The sequence below is a fragment of the Oncorhynchus nerka genome, linkage group LG28, assembly GCF_034236695.1.
Source record: "Oncorhynchus nerka isolate Pitt River linkage group LG28, Oner_Uvic_2.0, whole genome shotgun sequence".
In the NCBI taxonomy this organism is placed as follows: domain Eukaryota; kingdom Metazoa; phylum Chordata; class Actinopteri; order Salmoniformes; family Salmonidae; genus Oncorhynchus; species Oncorhynchus nerka.
This window is the reverse complement of record NC_088423.1, coordinates 37,740,958-37,755,209: the sequence shown is the minus strand read 5'-3', so window position 1 is coordinate 37,755,209 and position 14,252 is coordinate 37,740,958. Positions and strand designations below refer to the sequence as shown.

Below are 14,252 nucleotides of genomic sequence, written 5' to 3'. Positions count from 1 at the left end.
GCTCACGTTCCATTGCTTTTCTTCAGACAAAAGGGATTCTCCGGTTGGAACATTACTGAAGATTTATGTTAAAAACATCCCAAAGAGTGATTCTATACATCGTTTGACACGTTTCTACGGACTGGAACTTTTTGACATTTCGTCTGCTCCTAGTGAACACGCTTCGTGACTTTGGATTTGTTTACAAAAAGCGCTAACAAAATTAGCTATTTGGACATAAATGTTGGACACTAGGAACTGGGATTCCTGAGAGTGCATTCTGATGAAGATCATCAAAGGTAAGTGAATATTTATAATGTTATTTCTGACTTCTGTTGACTGCACAATATGGGGGATATCTTTTTGGCTTGTTTGATCTCTGAGCGTACTCAGATTATTGCATGGTTAGCTTTTTCCGTAAAGCTTTTTTGAAATCTGTCACAGCGGTTGCATTAAGGAGAAAGTTCCATGCATAACACTTGTATTTTCATCAACATTTATTATGAGAATTTCTGTAAATTGATGTGGCTCTCTGCAAAATCACTGGATGTTTTTGGAACTACTGAACATTTTTCTGTGACTTGGGTCTGACCTAACATAAATCGTTTGTGGTGCTTTCGCCGTAAAGCCTATTTGAACTCAGACTCTGTGGTGGGATTAACAAGAAGTGTATCTTTAAAATGGTGTGAAATACTTCTATGTTTGAGGAATTTTAATTATGGGATTTCTGTTGTTTTGAATTTGGCGCCCTGCACTTTCCCTGGCTGTTGTCATATCGATCCCGTTAGCAGGATCTCAGCCCTAAGAAGATAAGGCCTCAGGGTCTGATGTTCAAGAGGTGGACATTGAGGAGGTCCAGGGAGAATACATGGAAGCCTGAGAGGAAGACAACCAAAGCTTTAATCTAGAAACTATCATTGAATATTGAAAAAGTTTTTGGGAGATGCTCATTGGGGATCATTCAATATTCTTTCTTTTGTTGTTCAGTGAAATCATCCCATGTAAAGAATCAACTCATTTAATTAAAGTTAAATTCATAACTAAATAGTTCTTTAAAATTTCTATTGGAAGGATGTAATCATTTGAAAATATGTCTACTTATAAAAGGTAAAAGGTTTATGTTTTGTCTCCATATGATATGGTCAATATATCCAATGCAAAAAACATCTACAGTGGGGAGAACAAGTATTGATACACTGCCGATTTTGCAGGCATTCCTACTTACAAAGCATGTAGAGGTCTGTAATTTTTATCATAGGTAAACTTCAACTGTGAGACGGAATCTAAAACAAAAATCCAGAAAATCACATTGTATGATTTAAGTCATTAATTTGCATTTTATTGCATGACATACGTATTTGATCACCTACCAACCAGTAAGAATTCCAGCTCTCACAGACTCTCACAGAGTTTTTCTTTAAGAAGCCCTCCTGTTCTCCACTCACTACCTGTATTAACTGCACCTGTTTGAACTCGTTACCTGTATAAAAGACACCTGTCCACACACTCAATCAAACAGACGCCAACCTCTCCACAATGGCCAAGACCAGAGAGCTGTGTAAGGACATCAGGGATAAAAATTGTAGACCTGCACAAGGCTGGGATGGGCTACAGGACAATAGGAAAGCAGCTTGGTGAGAAGGCAACAACTGTTGGCGCAATTATTAGAAAATGGAAGAAGTTCAAGATGACGGTCAATCACCCTCGTTCTGGGGCTCCATGCAAGATCTCACCTCGTGGGGCATCAATGATCATGAGGAAGGTGAGGGATCAGCCCAGAACTACACGGCAGGACCTGGTCAATGACCCGAAGAGAGCTGGGACCACAATCTCAAAGAAAACATTAGTAACACACTACGCCGTCATGGATTAAAATCCTGCAGCGCACGCAAGGTCCCCCTGCTCAAGCCAGCGCATGTCCAGGCCCGTCTAAAGTTTGCCAATGACCATCTGGATGATCCAGAGGAGGAATGGGAGAAGGTCATGTGGTCTGATGAGACAAAAATAAAGCTTTTTGGTCTAAACTCCACTCGTCGTGTTTGGAGGAAAAAGAAGGACGAGTACCACCCCAAGAACACCATCCCAACCGTGAATCATGGAGGTGGAAACATCATTCTTTGGGGATGCTTTTCTGCAAAGGGGACAGGACGACTGCACCATATTGAGGGGAGGATGGATGGGGCCATGTATCGCGAGATCTTGGCCAACAACCTCCTTCCCTCAGTAAGAGCATTGAAGATGGGTCGTGGCTGGGTCTTCCAGCATGACAACGACCCGAAACACACAGCCAGGGCAACTAAAGAGTGGCTCCGTAAGAAGCATCTCAAGGTCCTGGAGTGGCCTAGCCAGTCTCCAGACCTGAACCCAATAGAAAATCTTTGGAGGGAGCCGAAAGTCCGTAATGCCCAGCGACAGCCCCGAAACCTGAAGGATCTGGTCTGTATGGAGGAGTGAGCCAAAATCCTTGCTGCAGTGTGTGCAAACCTGGTCAGATAAGTGTGAATAAGCCCACTATGCTCTCTATGTAATTTGTTGTCATTATATTCAGAATAATTCATAGGAATAGCGTTGGGTGTTGCGCAATAGTCTATCCTACACAATTGCACACAGTAGTGTCAAATCCAAGGCACAAAAACATGAACTCATTACCTTGATGCTTTCTCTGTTAATTCTAATGAGAACCTGCTGTAAATCAAGCAGAGAACCGATGATCAACATCAATTCACTAGAGATATTAGATCCAACGTGAATCCAGGCACAACTGTCTTCACCGGCGTAACGAATGAGACACCAAAATATTTGGGACATTCCTCGCAAACACCCTTTTTTCCAGCACTTGGGCTGTTGTTGCATCACATGCGCTATTACAACAGCTGTTCGTCACTTGACTGTCATTCAGAAAACTCCTTCCTGGATCGGATGGTGTGGAAATATCACGGCGTAATTAAACAGCACGACCCCAAGTACAAGTAACATGCATAAATATTGAAGAAGCATTTTGGTTAGAATAATTTGATTTTGCAATAGCATTGATTTTGGGGGATTTGTGTGCCCATGAAAACTGTGTTCACCACATAACATAAACAGACACTAAATGTTACACTGCATTTCTGAAATTTCCATAGAATTTTTTTAACTGTCCAACAGCTAGAGCCAGGATTGTCACAGGGTTCAAGTTCAATGTCTAATTTAACTGATTAATATATGACATAAACAACTTACACTGCCATAAATGCCAGGACAGAAAGGTTCAAAGTTATCACATGATTTGACAAATATGTACAATCCCAAACCATGAGAAATAATTAAACAAGAGTCCAAATCTAAATTTTATTGGTCACATACACATATTTAGCAGGTGTTCTTGCAGGTGTAGCGAAATGTTTGTGTTCATAGCTCCAACAGTGCAGTAGTATCTAAGAATTCACAACAACACAAAAGTAAAAGAATGGAATTAAGAAATATATAATTATTAGGACGAGCAATGTCGGAGTGGCATTGATGAAATACAGTAGAATACAGTATATACATATGAGATGAGTAAAGCAGTTTCAGTCTCTTGGTCCCAGCTTTGATGCACCTGTACTGTCCTCGCTTCTGGATGACAGCGGGGTGAACAGGCCGTGGTTCGGGTGGCTGAGGTCGTTGAGGATCTTCTTGGCCTTCTCATGACATTGGGTGCTGTAGGCAGTGTGCCCCCGCTGATGCGTTGGGCATGCCGTACCATCCCCTGGAGACCCCTGCGGTTGTGGGTGGTGCAGTTGCCGTACTAGGCGGTGATACAGCTCGACAGGATGCTCTTAATTATGCATCTGTAAAAGTTTGTGAGGGTCTTTGGGGCCAAGCCAAATTTTTTCAGCCTCCTAAAAAAAAGGTTGAATAGGCACTGTTGTGCCTTCTTCACAAAACTGTCTCTGTGGGTGGACCATTTCAGATTGTCAGTGATGTGAACGCCAAGGAAATTGAAGCTTTCCACCTTCACCGTGGTCCCGTCGATGTGGATAGGGGCGTGCTCCCTCTGTGGTTTCCTGAAATCCCCGATCAGCTCCTTTGTTTTGTTGATGTTGAGGGAGAGGTTATTTTCTAGGCACCACTCAGCCAGGGCCCTCACCTCCTCCCTGTAGGCGGTCTCTTCATTGTTGGTAATCAGGCCTACTACTGTACTGTCGTCTGCAAACTTGATGATTGAGTTGGAGGCGTACATGGTCATGCAGTCATGGGTGAACAGGGAGTACAGGAGGGGGCTGAGCACACACATTTCTGGGGCCCCTGTGTTGAGGATCAGCAAAGTGGAAGTGTTGTTTCCTACCTTCACCATCTGAGGGAGGCCCATCAGGATGTCCAGGACCCAGTTGCACAGGGCGGGGTTCAGATCCAGGGCCCCAAACTTGATGAGCTTGGAGGGTACTATGGTGTTGAATGCTGAGCTATAGTCAATGAACAACATTCTGCCGTAGGTATTCCTCTTGTCCAGATGGGATAGGGCTGTGTGCAGTGCAATGGCGATTGCATTGTCTGTGAATCTATTGGGGCGGTAAGTAAATTGAAGTGGGTCTAGTATGTCAGTTAAGGTAGAGGTTTATATGATCCTTAACTAGCCTCACAAAGCACTTCGTGATGACAGAAGTGAGTGCTATGGAGCAGTAGTCATTTAGCTCAGCTACCTTTGCTTTCTTGGGTACAGCAGACTGTGATAGGGAGAGATTGAATATGTCTGTAAACACTCCAGCCAACTGGTCTGCGCATGCTCTGAGGATGCGGCTAGGATGCCGTCTAGGCCAACACCATTGCAAGGGTTAACATGCTTAAAACATCGTACTCACATTCGGCCACAGAGAATGAGAGAGGGCCGTGTCGGTGGCACTGCGTTATCCTCAAAGCAGGCTAAGAAGGTGTTTAGCTTGTCTGGGAGCAAGACGTCGGTGTCCGCGGCGTGGCTGGTTTTCCCTTTGTAATCCGTGACTGTTTGTAGATCCTTCCACATACGTCTCGTGTCAGAGCCATTTGAATTGCGACTCCTTTGCCTCAATACTGACATTTTGCCTGTTTGCCTTACGGAGGGAATAACTACACTGTTTGTATTTGACCCTATTCCCAGTAGTTAAATGCAGTGGGTTGCACTTTCAGCTTTGCGCAAATTCTGCCGTCTATCCATGGTTTCTAGTTTGGGTAGCTTTTTTTATAGTCACCATGGGAAAGACATCCCTTATAAGTTTCAATGTTATTCTCAAAGGCTACCCGGAACATATCCCAGTTCGTGTGATCAAAACAATCTTGAAGCATGGATTCCGATTGGTCAGACTAGTGTTGACTAGACCTTAGCACGGGTACTTCCTTTTGAGTTTCTGCCTATAGGAAGGGAGAAGCAAAATGGAGTTGTTATCTTATTTGCAAAAGGGAGGGCCTTGCCTTGTAGGCATCTCGAAAAGACAAGTAGCAGTGATCTAGTGTTTTTCCTGAGCGAGTACTACGGTCAATGTGCTGATAGAACTTCAGTAGCCTTTTCCTCAAATTTGCTTTCTTAAAATCCCCAGCTACAATAAATGCGGCCTCAGGATATGTGATTTCCAGTTTGCATAACGTCCAGAGTAGTTCTTTGAGGCCCTTGTGGTATCGGCTTGAGGGGGAATATACACGTCTGTGACTATAACCAAAAGATAATTATCTTGGGAGGTAATACGATCAGCATTTGATTGTGTGCTATTCTAGGTCGGGTGAACAAAAGGACTTCAGTTTCTGTATGTTTGCACAATCACACCATGAGTAGTTAATCATGAAGCATACACCCCCGCCTTTCTTCTTCACGGAAAGTTATTTATTCCTGTCTGCACGATGAACTGAGAACCCAGCTGGCTGTATGTGCAACCGATGTGAAATGGCTAGCTAGTTAGCGGTGGTGCGCGCTAATAGTGTTTCAATCGGTGACGTCACTCGCTCTGAGACCTGAAGTAGTTGTACCCCTTGCTCTGCAAGGGCCGCGGCTTTTGTGGAGCAATGGGTAACGATGCTTCGTGGGTGACTGTTATCTGTGTGTGCAGAGGGTCCCTGGTTTGAGCCCAGGTAGGAGCGAGGGGACGGACTAAAGTTAAACTGTTGCATTGACGTCGTTGACCCGGATCACTGGTTGCTGCAGAAAAGGACGAGGTCAAAAGGGGGGTGAGTGTAACCAATGTGAAATGGCTAGCTAGGGTCCCTGGTTCGAGCCCGGGTCGGGGCGAGGGAACGGACTAAAGTTATACTGTTACATATGGACGGGGATTCCTTGAAAACATTCCGTGAAACAGAGTATGTCTCTCTAGAAGGAGATCCTCGCCTTGAGCTCGTCTACTTTATTGTCCAGAGAAGGAACATTGGCAAGTAATATCCTCGGAAACGGTGGATGGTGTGCCCGCCTCCTGAGTCGGACTAGAAGTTCATTCTGAATACCTCTTCTCCGCCGGTGGAGACTTGGAGCAGTTCAATAATGTAATTCGGAATGTTGGCGAGTTACCACCGCTCTGATATCCCAAAGTTATTTGTATGTAATAACACAAAAAATGTTCTTGGCTAATAATGTAAGAGAGAACACACAAAAACAAATACTGCAAAGTTGCTTAGGAGCAAGAAGCAGAGCTGCCAGATCTGTCGGCACCATCCTGGGTTAAAACAGCAGATTTAATCTTAATGTAATGACATTAAAGACTAAAAAAATGGCAGATTATCATCAATGATTTATCAACAGCTGTAACAAGTTGTCCAGTGTAGGAAATACTGGTACCCTAGTTTACAGAAAGACAAACAGTCTGTTCAGTCTAGCAAACAAGAATATCTGTCAGGTGAGGGTAAGTGTTGGAGGAACATAATGAACCAAAAGACTATGGTTGAGTTCCTGCCTGACATATTGCTATATCTTATGATGTGGTTAGCTAATATGGTACCTATCTGGCATTCATCTGCACTGTAGTCAGACAGGAACTCAACCTCTGGCTTGAGTCAACACAGCAGTTCCTAACTGTTCATCCATCCACCCACTCAGCTTGCACAGGCTGCAGCCTCTCCTCTCAGAGCATGAGCAGGGAATCTGTTAACTCACTGCATAAAATGTATAATAAAGAACTCCCATTTCACAACAGAAGTACATAAATACAGGGGAGTTGTTTCTCAACCATAATGAGCATAACATTCTCCACAGCAGGCAATGCAGAGAAATAAACAGGATTGGAGATAACATCGATTTCCTTGCATCCACTCACGCACTGACTCACCTGCACAAGCATTGAGAAACAACCAGTCAGTCCTCCTCATCCTGTTCTTCATCTGTTTAAGCCTCTTAAAGTCCACCTGCCGCTCCTCTATGCTCCCAATTCCGGCTCCCAATGCCAGCTCGTTCCTCTGAAAGTCCATTTTAGCCTCCACCTCCCGCTTGGAGGTGGGCGGGGACCTCCTCTGGCTGCCGCAGCACCCCACTACTCCACTTCCGCCCCTTCCCACCCCTCCCCTCCTGTTGTCACTGTCCTGCTCGTTGAGTATGGAGGGTGGTAGGTTCTCGGGCTTCAAGGCCAGTTCGATGGGTTTTGCCAAGCTCTTGTGCCTGGAGTGGTCACACACCACACATTTGCACGCTTTAGGCCAGTTTGCATAAGTGCAGGCGGCACAGGTCCAGTGCTGGGCGTGGGTGTTGAGGCGGTTGCGGTCGTTATACTCCTCGCAGGGGTCCGTAGGGGTGGATGGGGGTGTGGGTCGGCATCCTGAGCCTGAGGTCTGGGGTGACTCGGTGGAAATGCGTGGCTGCTGCGCCAGCCCCTGGTGGCGCTGCTCCTGCTGATGTCCCTGATGCCGCTGGCACAGACACTGAGTGCAGCGAATGGCACAGGGCCAGTTTAAGTAGGTGCACATGTGGCAGGACCATTTGCTGGAGGGGGCTCGGGGGAGTCTGTGATGCGGACACGGGGGCGGGCACTGGAGTCCGGGCAGATTAGGAGACTGGAGCCTCCCTGGGGTGGGTTGTTGCAGTGACTCAGACGTTCCCACTGGTGGCTGGAGTCCAGGCCAGGGGTGCTCCGAAAGGGCTCCTCGGTGATGATGGCACCCCCGCTGGGCCTCTGGGCGCGGCACATGGTGCACTTGATGGCAGAAGGCCAGTTCTCAAACGTGCAGTACTCACAGGCCCACTTGGCACCCAGCTCAGTCATGGTCACTCCACCGCTGGGTGATGGCTGCTGCTGGGAGGGACTCTGGTTGGCAGCTCCACTCAAGGAGATCACACAGGCAAGCAGGATGCTAAGGTAACAACAGAAACACAGGATAGGGTGAGGGGCCATACTGGTCTTTAAAATCAGACTGACTGCACTGTGACACATGCAGAAACACACAGAATAAAGATAACAGATAGATCTAATATACACATTTAGACTTTAAATGGATGTCATGTTTGAAAGGAAAACAAAAACATCAGTTAGGCTAGTTAAGCCTAATCTATTATAGAGTAACAGATCTGATATTAGAGACCTCGCAACTCTGACACAAAAACTAAGAAAGCTACTTGTATTTCATCAACCATGCTCAAACAGCTACAACGATGTGCGCTCTTGACCCGGCACAAATTCTCAGGCTTTGATTTAACGCACCGAGAGGCTCAGTGCAGATTAACCCACATAGCAAGAAGCCAAGAGCAGCAGGCTGCGACACAATCTTCTGTCTCCATGCCTCTTAAAACTGATACTGTAAACACATCCGGAAATACAGAGCAAATGTGCCCTACAGAGCAGTGTTACCTGACAGATGAAACCAAACACCAGACAACACTCAAACTCATGCCAATAATGAACCTTAAAAAGGTAGACTCAGAGAAATGATGTTGCCACGAGCAACACCGCAGATGTTGCAATGAGCGAGATTCAAGCCTTCGCTATCACAGGGACACAGTTTCTGCTCATTTGTGTAGGTTTGCTTCACGCTGGTATGGCATGGCAGGTACAGGACCAAAATAGCTGGGAAGTTTCAAGGCTCCAAAGTCTTTAATTCCGATGGAGCTCTCTTCTTAATTATTCATACTTTTTTGTTGGCACTTTTTACCCCTTTTCCTCCCCAATTTCGTGATATCCAACTGGTAGTCTTGTTCCATCGCTGCAACTCCCATACAGACTCGGGAGAGGTGAAGGTCGAGAGCCATGTATCCTCCGAAACATGACCATGCCAAGCCACACTGCTTCTTGACACACTGCTCACTTAACCTGAATACCTAGGATAGGATAAAGTAATCCTTCTCACCCCCTTAAAAGATTTAGATGCACTATTGTAAAGTGGCTGCTCCACTGGATGTCATAAGGTGAATGCACCAATTTGTAAGTCGCTCTGGATAAGAGCGTCTGCTAAATTACTTAAATGTAAATTGTAACCTGGTTGCCAGCCGTACCAATGTGTCTGAGGAAACACCGTACAACTGGCGACCGTGTCAGCGTGCATGCGCCCGGCCCGCCACAGGAGTCGCTAGAGCGGAATGGGACAAGAACATACCGGCCAGCCAAACCCTCCTCTAACCCGGACGATGCTGGGCCAATTGTGCCCCGCCTCATGGGTCTCCGGGTAGCGGTCGGCTGCGTCACAGCCTGGGATCGAACCCGGATCTGTATTGACGCCTCTAGTACTGCGATGCAGTGCCTTAGACCGCTGTGCCACTCGGGAGGCCAGTTCTTCGTACTTTGTGTGGTATGATTTTTTAAACTTTGCGTAGACTGAAATCACTGTGAGATGCATTTCAGCACATATTTAAAAAGGCTGCAAAACCAGGTTGATGAGTAACTTACATTTGAAAGTTGAAACCACAAGCATAGATACACACAGCTAGGCATGGCTTAATGCGACCACACCCCCAAGTGGGGTACAGCCATAGGGTACCCTGTTACTCCTACGATAAATTGCCTGCTTTACTCATAACCTGACAATGGCTGTTTTTTGTGTGTTTTTTTTATCATTATGGATATGTTTGGTTGGTCATTTTAACATACTTCTATCTACATCATACCTAAAAACTTTCATTCTAAATGTAAAAATGTTAGCATGAACAGAGATTGTCGCATGTAATGTATGTCACAATTATGGGGCCAAGCGACGTCTCCAGACTAACTAGCTAGCCCTGCTCGAAAAGCTGCCACTTTTTAATTTCCATAAATGTTTTCAGCAGCATCATGTGTCGTTATTAATATACTTGGTTGTCATGACAATAATTAGTACGAGAAAAAGACCACAAAATTAAGTTGAATCAACTGTCCAAGGAACAGGTTAGATGAACCTCATGGTTTCAGGATATTACAGCACATTCGGAAAGTCTTCAGACCCCTTGACTTTTCCCACATTTTGTTACATTACTGCCTTATTATAAAATGGATTAAATAAAAATCCTCAATCTACACACAATACCCCATTAAGACAAATCAAAAACAGTTTAGAAAATGTAGCAAATGTATTAGAAATACACAGGAATACCTTATTTACATAAGTATTCAGACCTTTTGCTATGAGCCTCAAATTGAGATCAAGTGCACCCTGTTTCCATTGATCATCCCTGAGATGTTTCTACAACTTGATTGGAGTCCACCTGTGCTAAATTCAATTGATTGGATATGATTTGGAAAGGAACACACCTGTCTATATAAGGTCCCACAGTTGACAGTGCATGTCAGAGCAAAAACCAAGCCATGATGTCGAAGGAATTGTCCGTAGAGCTCAGAGACAGGATTGTGTCAATGCACAGATCTGGGGAAAGGTACCCACAAACGTCTGCAGCATTGAAGGTCCCCAAGAACACACATCTCTGCAGCACTCCACCAATTAAGCCTTTATGGTAAAGTAGCCAGACGGAAGCCACTCTTCAGTAAAAGGCACATGACAGCCCACTTGAAGTTCGCCAAAAGGCACCTAAAGGACTCTGAGACCATGAGAAACAAGATTCACTGGTCTGATGAAACCAAGATTGAACTCTTTGGCCTGAATGCCAAAGACCTGGCACCATCCCTACGGTGAAGCATGGTGACGGCAGCATCATGCTGTGGGGATGTTTTTCAGCGGCAGGGACTAGGAGACTAGTGAGGATCGAGGGAAAGATGAATAGAGCAAAGTACAGAGAGCTCTTTGATGAAAACCTGCTCAGAGTGTGTAGGACCTCAGACTGTGGTGCCGGTTCACCTTCCAACAGGACAACAACCCTAATCCCACAGCTAAGACAACTCAGGAGTGGCTTCGGGACATGTCTCTGAATGTCCTTGAGTGGCCCAGCCAGAGCCTGGACTTGAACCCAATCAAACATCTCTGGATGTATTGCATACAGCTTGCTAGTTCGCTTGTAGTTAGGACCAGTGAGCTGTATAGTCCAAATAACAGCTATAATATTCTTCCACATTTGGATATTCATGCAAAACTGGATATTCCGCCATGTAATGTTAGGTGTAGGTATCAACATTGGCTAATTTGGGCCATTTGGTAGGGTTGTCTCCCCATCTGGTCTCTGGCAAGTTGAAAGGCCATATAAGCAATCCAACAAGAATACACTTCTCTAAATACCTAGACCGTTCAAGGGCAGGTAGTAGTTACGCAACATATCTGACTAGTGAATTAGATAGAGATGAATTTCTTGCTAGCCAGCCTGCTAGCTATCCGGCTAAAAAAGCTAGGGGTAAACAAACAGTGAAGTAAGTATAATGCGACAGTTTTATTATCTTTTCTGTCAGTGTTAGCAGGTCAGGTAAATTAGTGGCTGAATAAGTATCATGCAAATTATTGTCATGACAGCCAAGTGTATTAATAACAACACGTGATGCTGCTGAACTCTTATGGAAATGTAAAAGTGTCAGTAGTTTGCTTAGGAGGCCACCAAAGCTCGACAAATTACATCAGAGCAACATGAGTACCCTATGCCTGTATATACTCCGGGATGTGGTCACGTGAAGCCATGCCTCGCTGTCTATCTATATAGCCTGGATTGGTAGCTACCTGATTGGTTTTAAAAAAAAATTAAAAAAGCATCTGTGCATTGTGTCTACTTATTTCAATTGAGCAATGTAACAAGTCAACTACTGTAATTACCTAGTTTTGCTACTGCATATTGGGCTGGGCGTGTCGAATAAAAATCCATTATATTTATAGTTAGCTATTTACAAAGTAACAATGGTAAAAACACAACTACAAGACTAACTATTGTAACTAGTTAATTTAGCGTCTGTCTAATCATTTAGATTTGCGAGACGACTAAAGTTAATATGCAGGGCGAAATTCACATTCGTTTAAGACAATATTTTTTAAACAGACAATGTTGTACCCATTAGTCTCTTAATTTATGAAACTGTTTTTGACAAATCAAATTCTAACCAACGTTAACACATATGAAAATAATCTAGTGTAGCTAGCCAACTACAGTACAGTAAAGTACTCAGCTAACGTTATCTATTCAGTGCAGCTATGATGATCGCAGTAAATGTAACGTTATGGCTTTCGTTCTAAACAATATCTCACACAAGGGGTGACAACTGTATCTAGCTAACATTTAACAGTGGCGTCTGCTGGTTTTAACCAAAGATGTAACTGTGTTTTACCTTTTCCTGTGTTTACACTCCTTCAACGCGCAACCACAACAAACCGCTCTTGAGCTTCAGTCCAACATTAACGTTATATCGCTCGCGCTTTCCCAACGAAACCCAATCTGGATGTCCCGAAGTCAAGCTTTCATTTGGTCAAAAGACACATATTTAAGTTTCCGTTTGTACGTAGCTCCGAGACCTGTGCAATAGAACAACACCCCCGATGCAGTCTCTCCAGGGCTTTAAATAATTTTAATCCCAAATTTCAACCACCGTTCTGTCGGTCTTTAATGGCGGCGTGGGGGGACACTGGAAAAAAAATACACTCCAGAGAGAAGCAGAAGGATTTAGCACCTGGATTCACCGGGTAAACTGATTGGATCGTTTTTTCCCTCCTGTTTGCTATGCAATACATCGTTCGTTGCCAATAGTTAACAAGCTTTATCAAATATGTATAACTCTTTGTTATACCTGTGGCTTTATTTTAGCCGTCTCTGAAGTCAAAATAATATGAAACCGTAATTAATTTCTGCAGTTTTGGCTCAAATTATGTACCACGGAATATTACATTACACCCCATTCCCGGAGCCACCGTCATGTAATTTGTTTACGTCTGTGTCTCAGCTGTATATCTTTAAGGGACATTAGGATGACGTCATATGTTGGATTAAAAAATATATATACTGCAGCAGTCTGCAGTAAAGGGCAGGTTATTAAAAAAGGTAATCGATGGAAGTTCTAGACCACCATCAATCATCATGACTATTTTACCAACGACAGACTGTGACCCTGCTTTAAACCTATTTCAAGCATTGACATAAACAATGGCAAATTAGCAGAACAATAAATACATCTTTCAAATGCTGCATGGTTCATGCGACTGTTTATTTCAATGATTTATTTACATGAACGTCCCACCCACTTCCCAAATTACGTCACAGAAGAAGACAACTCTGCTTTTATACATTTGTTACGTTTATTTAACTAGGCAAGTCCTTTAAGAACATTATTTTCAATGACGGCCTAGATTTTTACCTTGTCAACTCGGGGATTCGAACAGTGGGCCTTGTTCAGGGGAAGAACGACAGATTTTGACCTTGTCAACTCGGGGATTCGATCTGGCAACCTTTCGGTTACTAGTCCACTAGGCTACCTGCAGCTCTCGAACGCCGGCTAACGGTTCTCTGGAACTGTCCACAGCAATAGGAACGCATGGAATATTTAAATTATCTGGATTTCTGGGATTTTTTCATTTATAGCAATGCCATATGTATAACATTTTATATTTTCTCATATGATTTCCTTAAAAAAAGACATGCAATCTCTTGACTTTTTCTCTCAAATGAATAATAATAATTATCTTGGAGATTTATACAATAAAAATGTTCAATAACTCCAGAGAATGACAACTGTTTTCTCTAATTCAAAAGTCCCACTAATGAATGTGCACATTAACGAATGTGTATGTGAGAGATGTGAATTGTTAAAAGTGTAATGCTGCTTTTTTTGTTTTGTTATCTCAATATTAAATCATTTCAGGGTAACAATGTAGTACCTTACTGTGATTGTTTTCAATTCAAATGTTAAAAAATAAACAAAAATAGCTTCTTCGGAAATAGTAATTTCTCAGGCAATAATTTTGCTAGGACTGTCTGGGAGTGGGGAGGGGAAAACTGAAAATTAACTGTCATTGGTGGAAAGATGTGGATCTCTCTCTTATTG

General features: G+C 43.8%; 1 pseudogene; it reads right to left on the bottom strand.

Moving 5' to 3' along the window:
- The window catches only part of LOC115113205 (ubiquitin thioesterase Zranb1-like), a 36,653-nt pseudogene extending 23,582 nt beyond the window's left edge, over positions 1 to 13,071 (bottom strand).
- Positions 13,072 to 14,252: the final 1,181 nt, after the last annotated feature.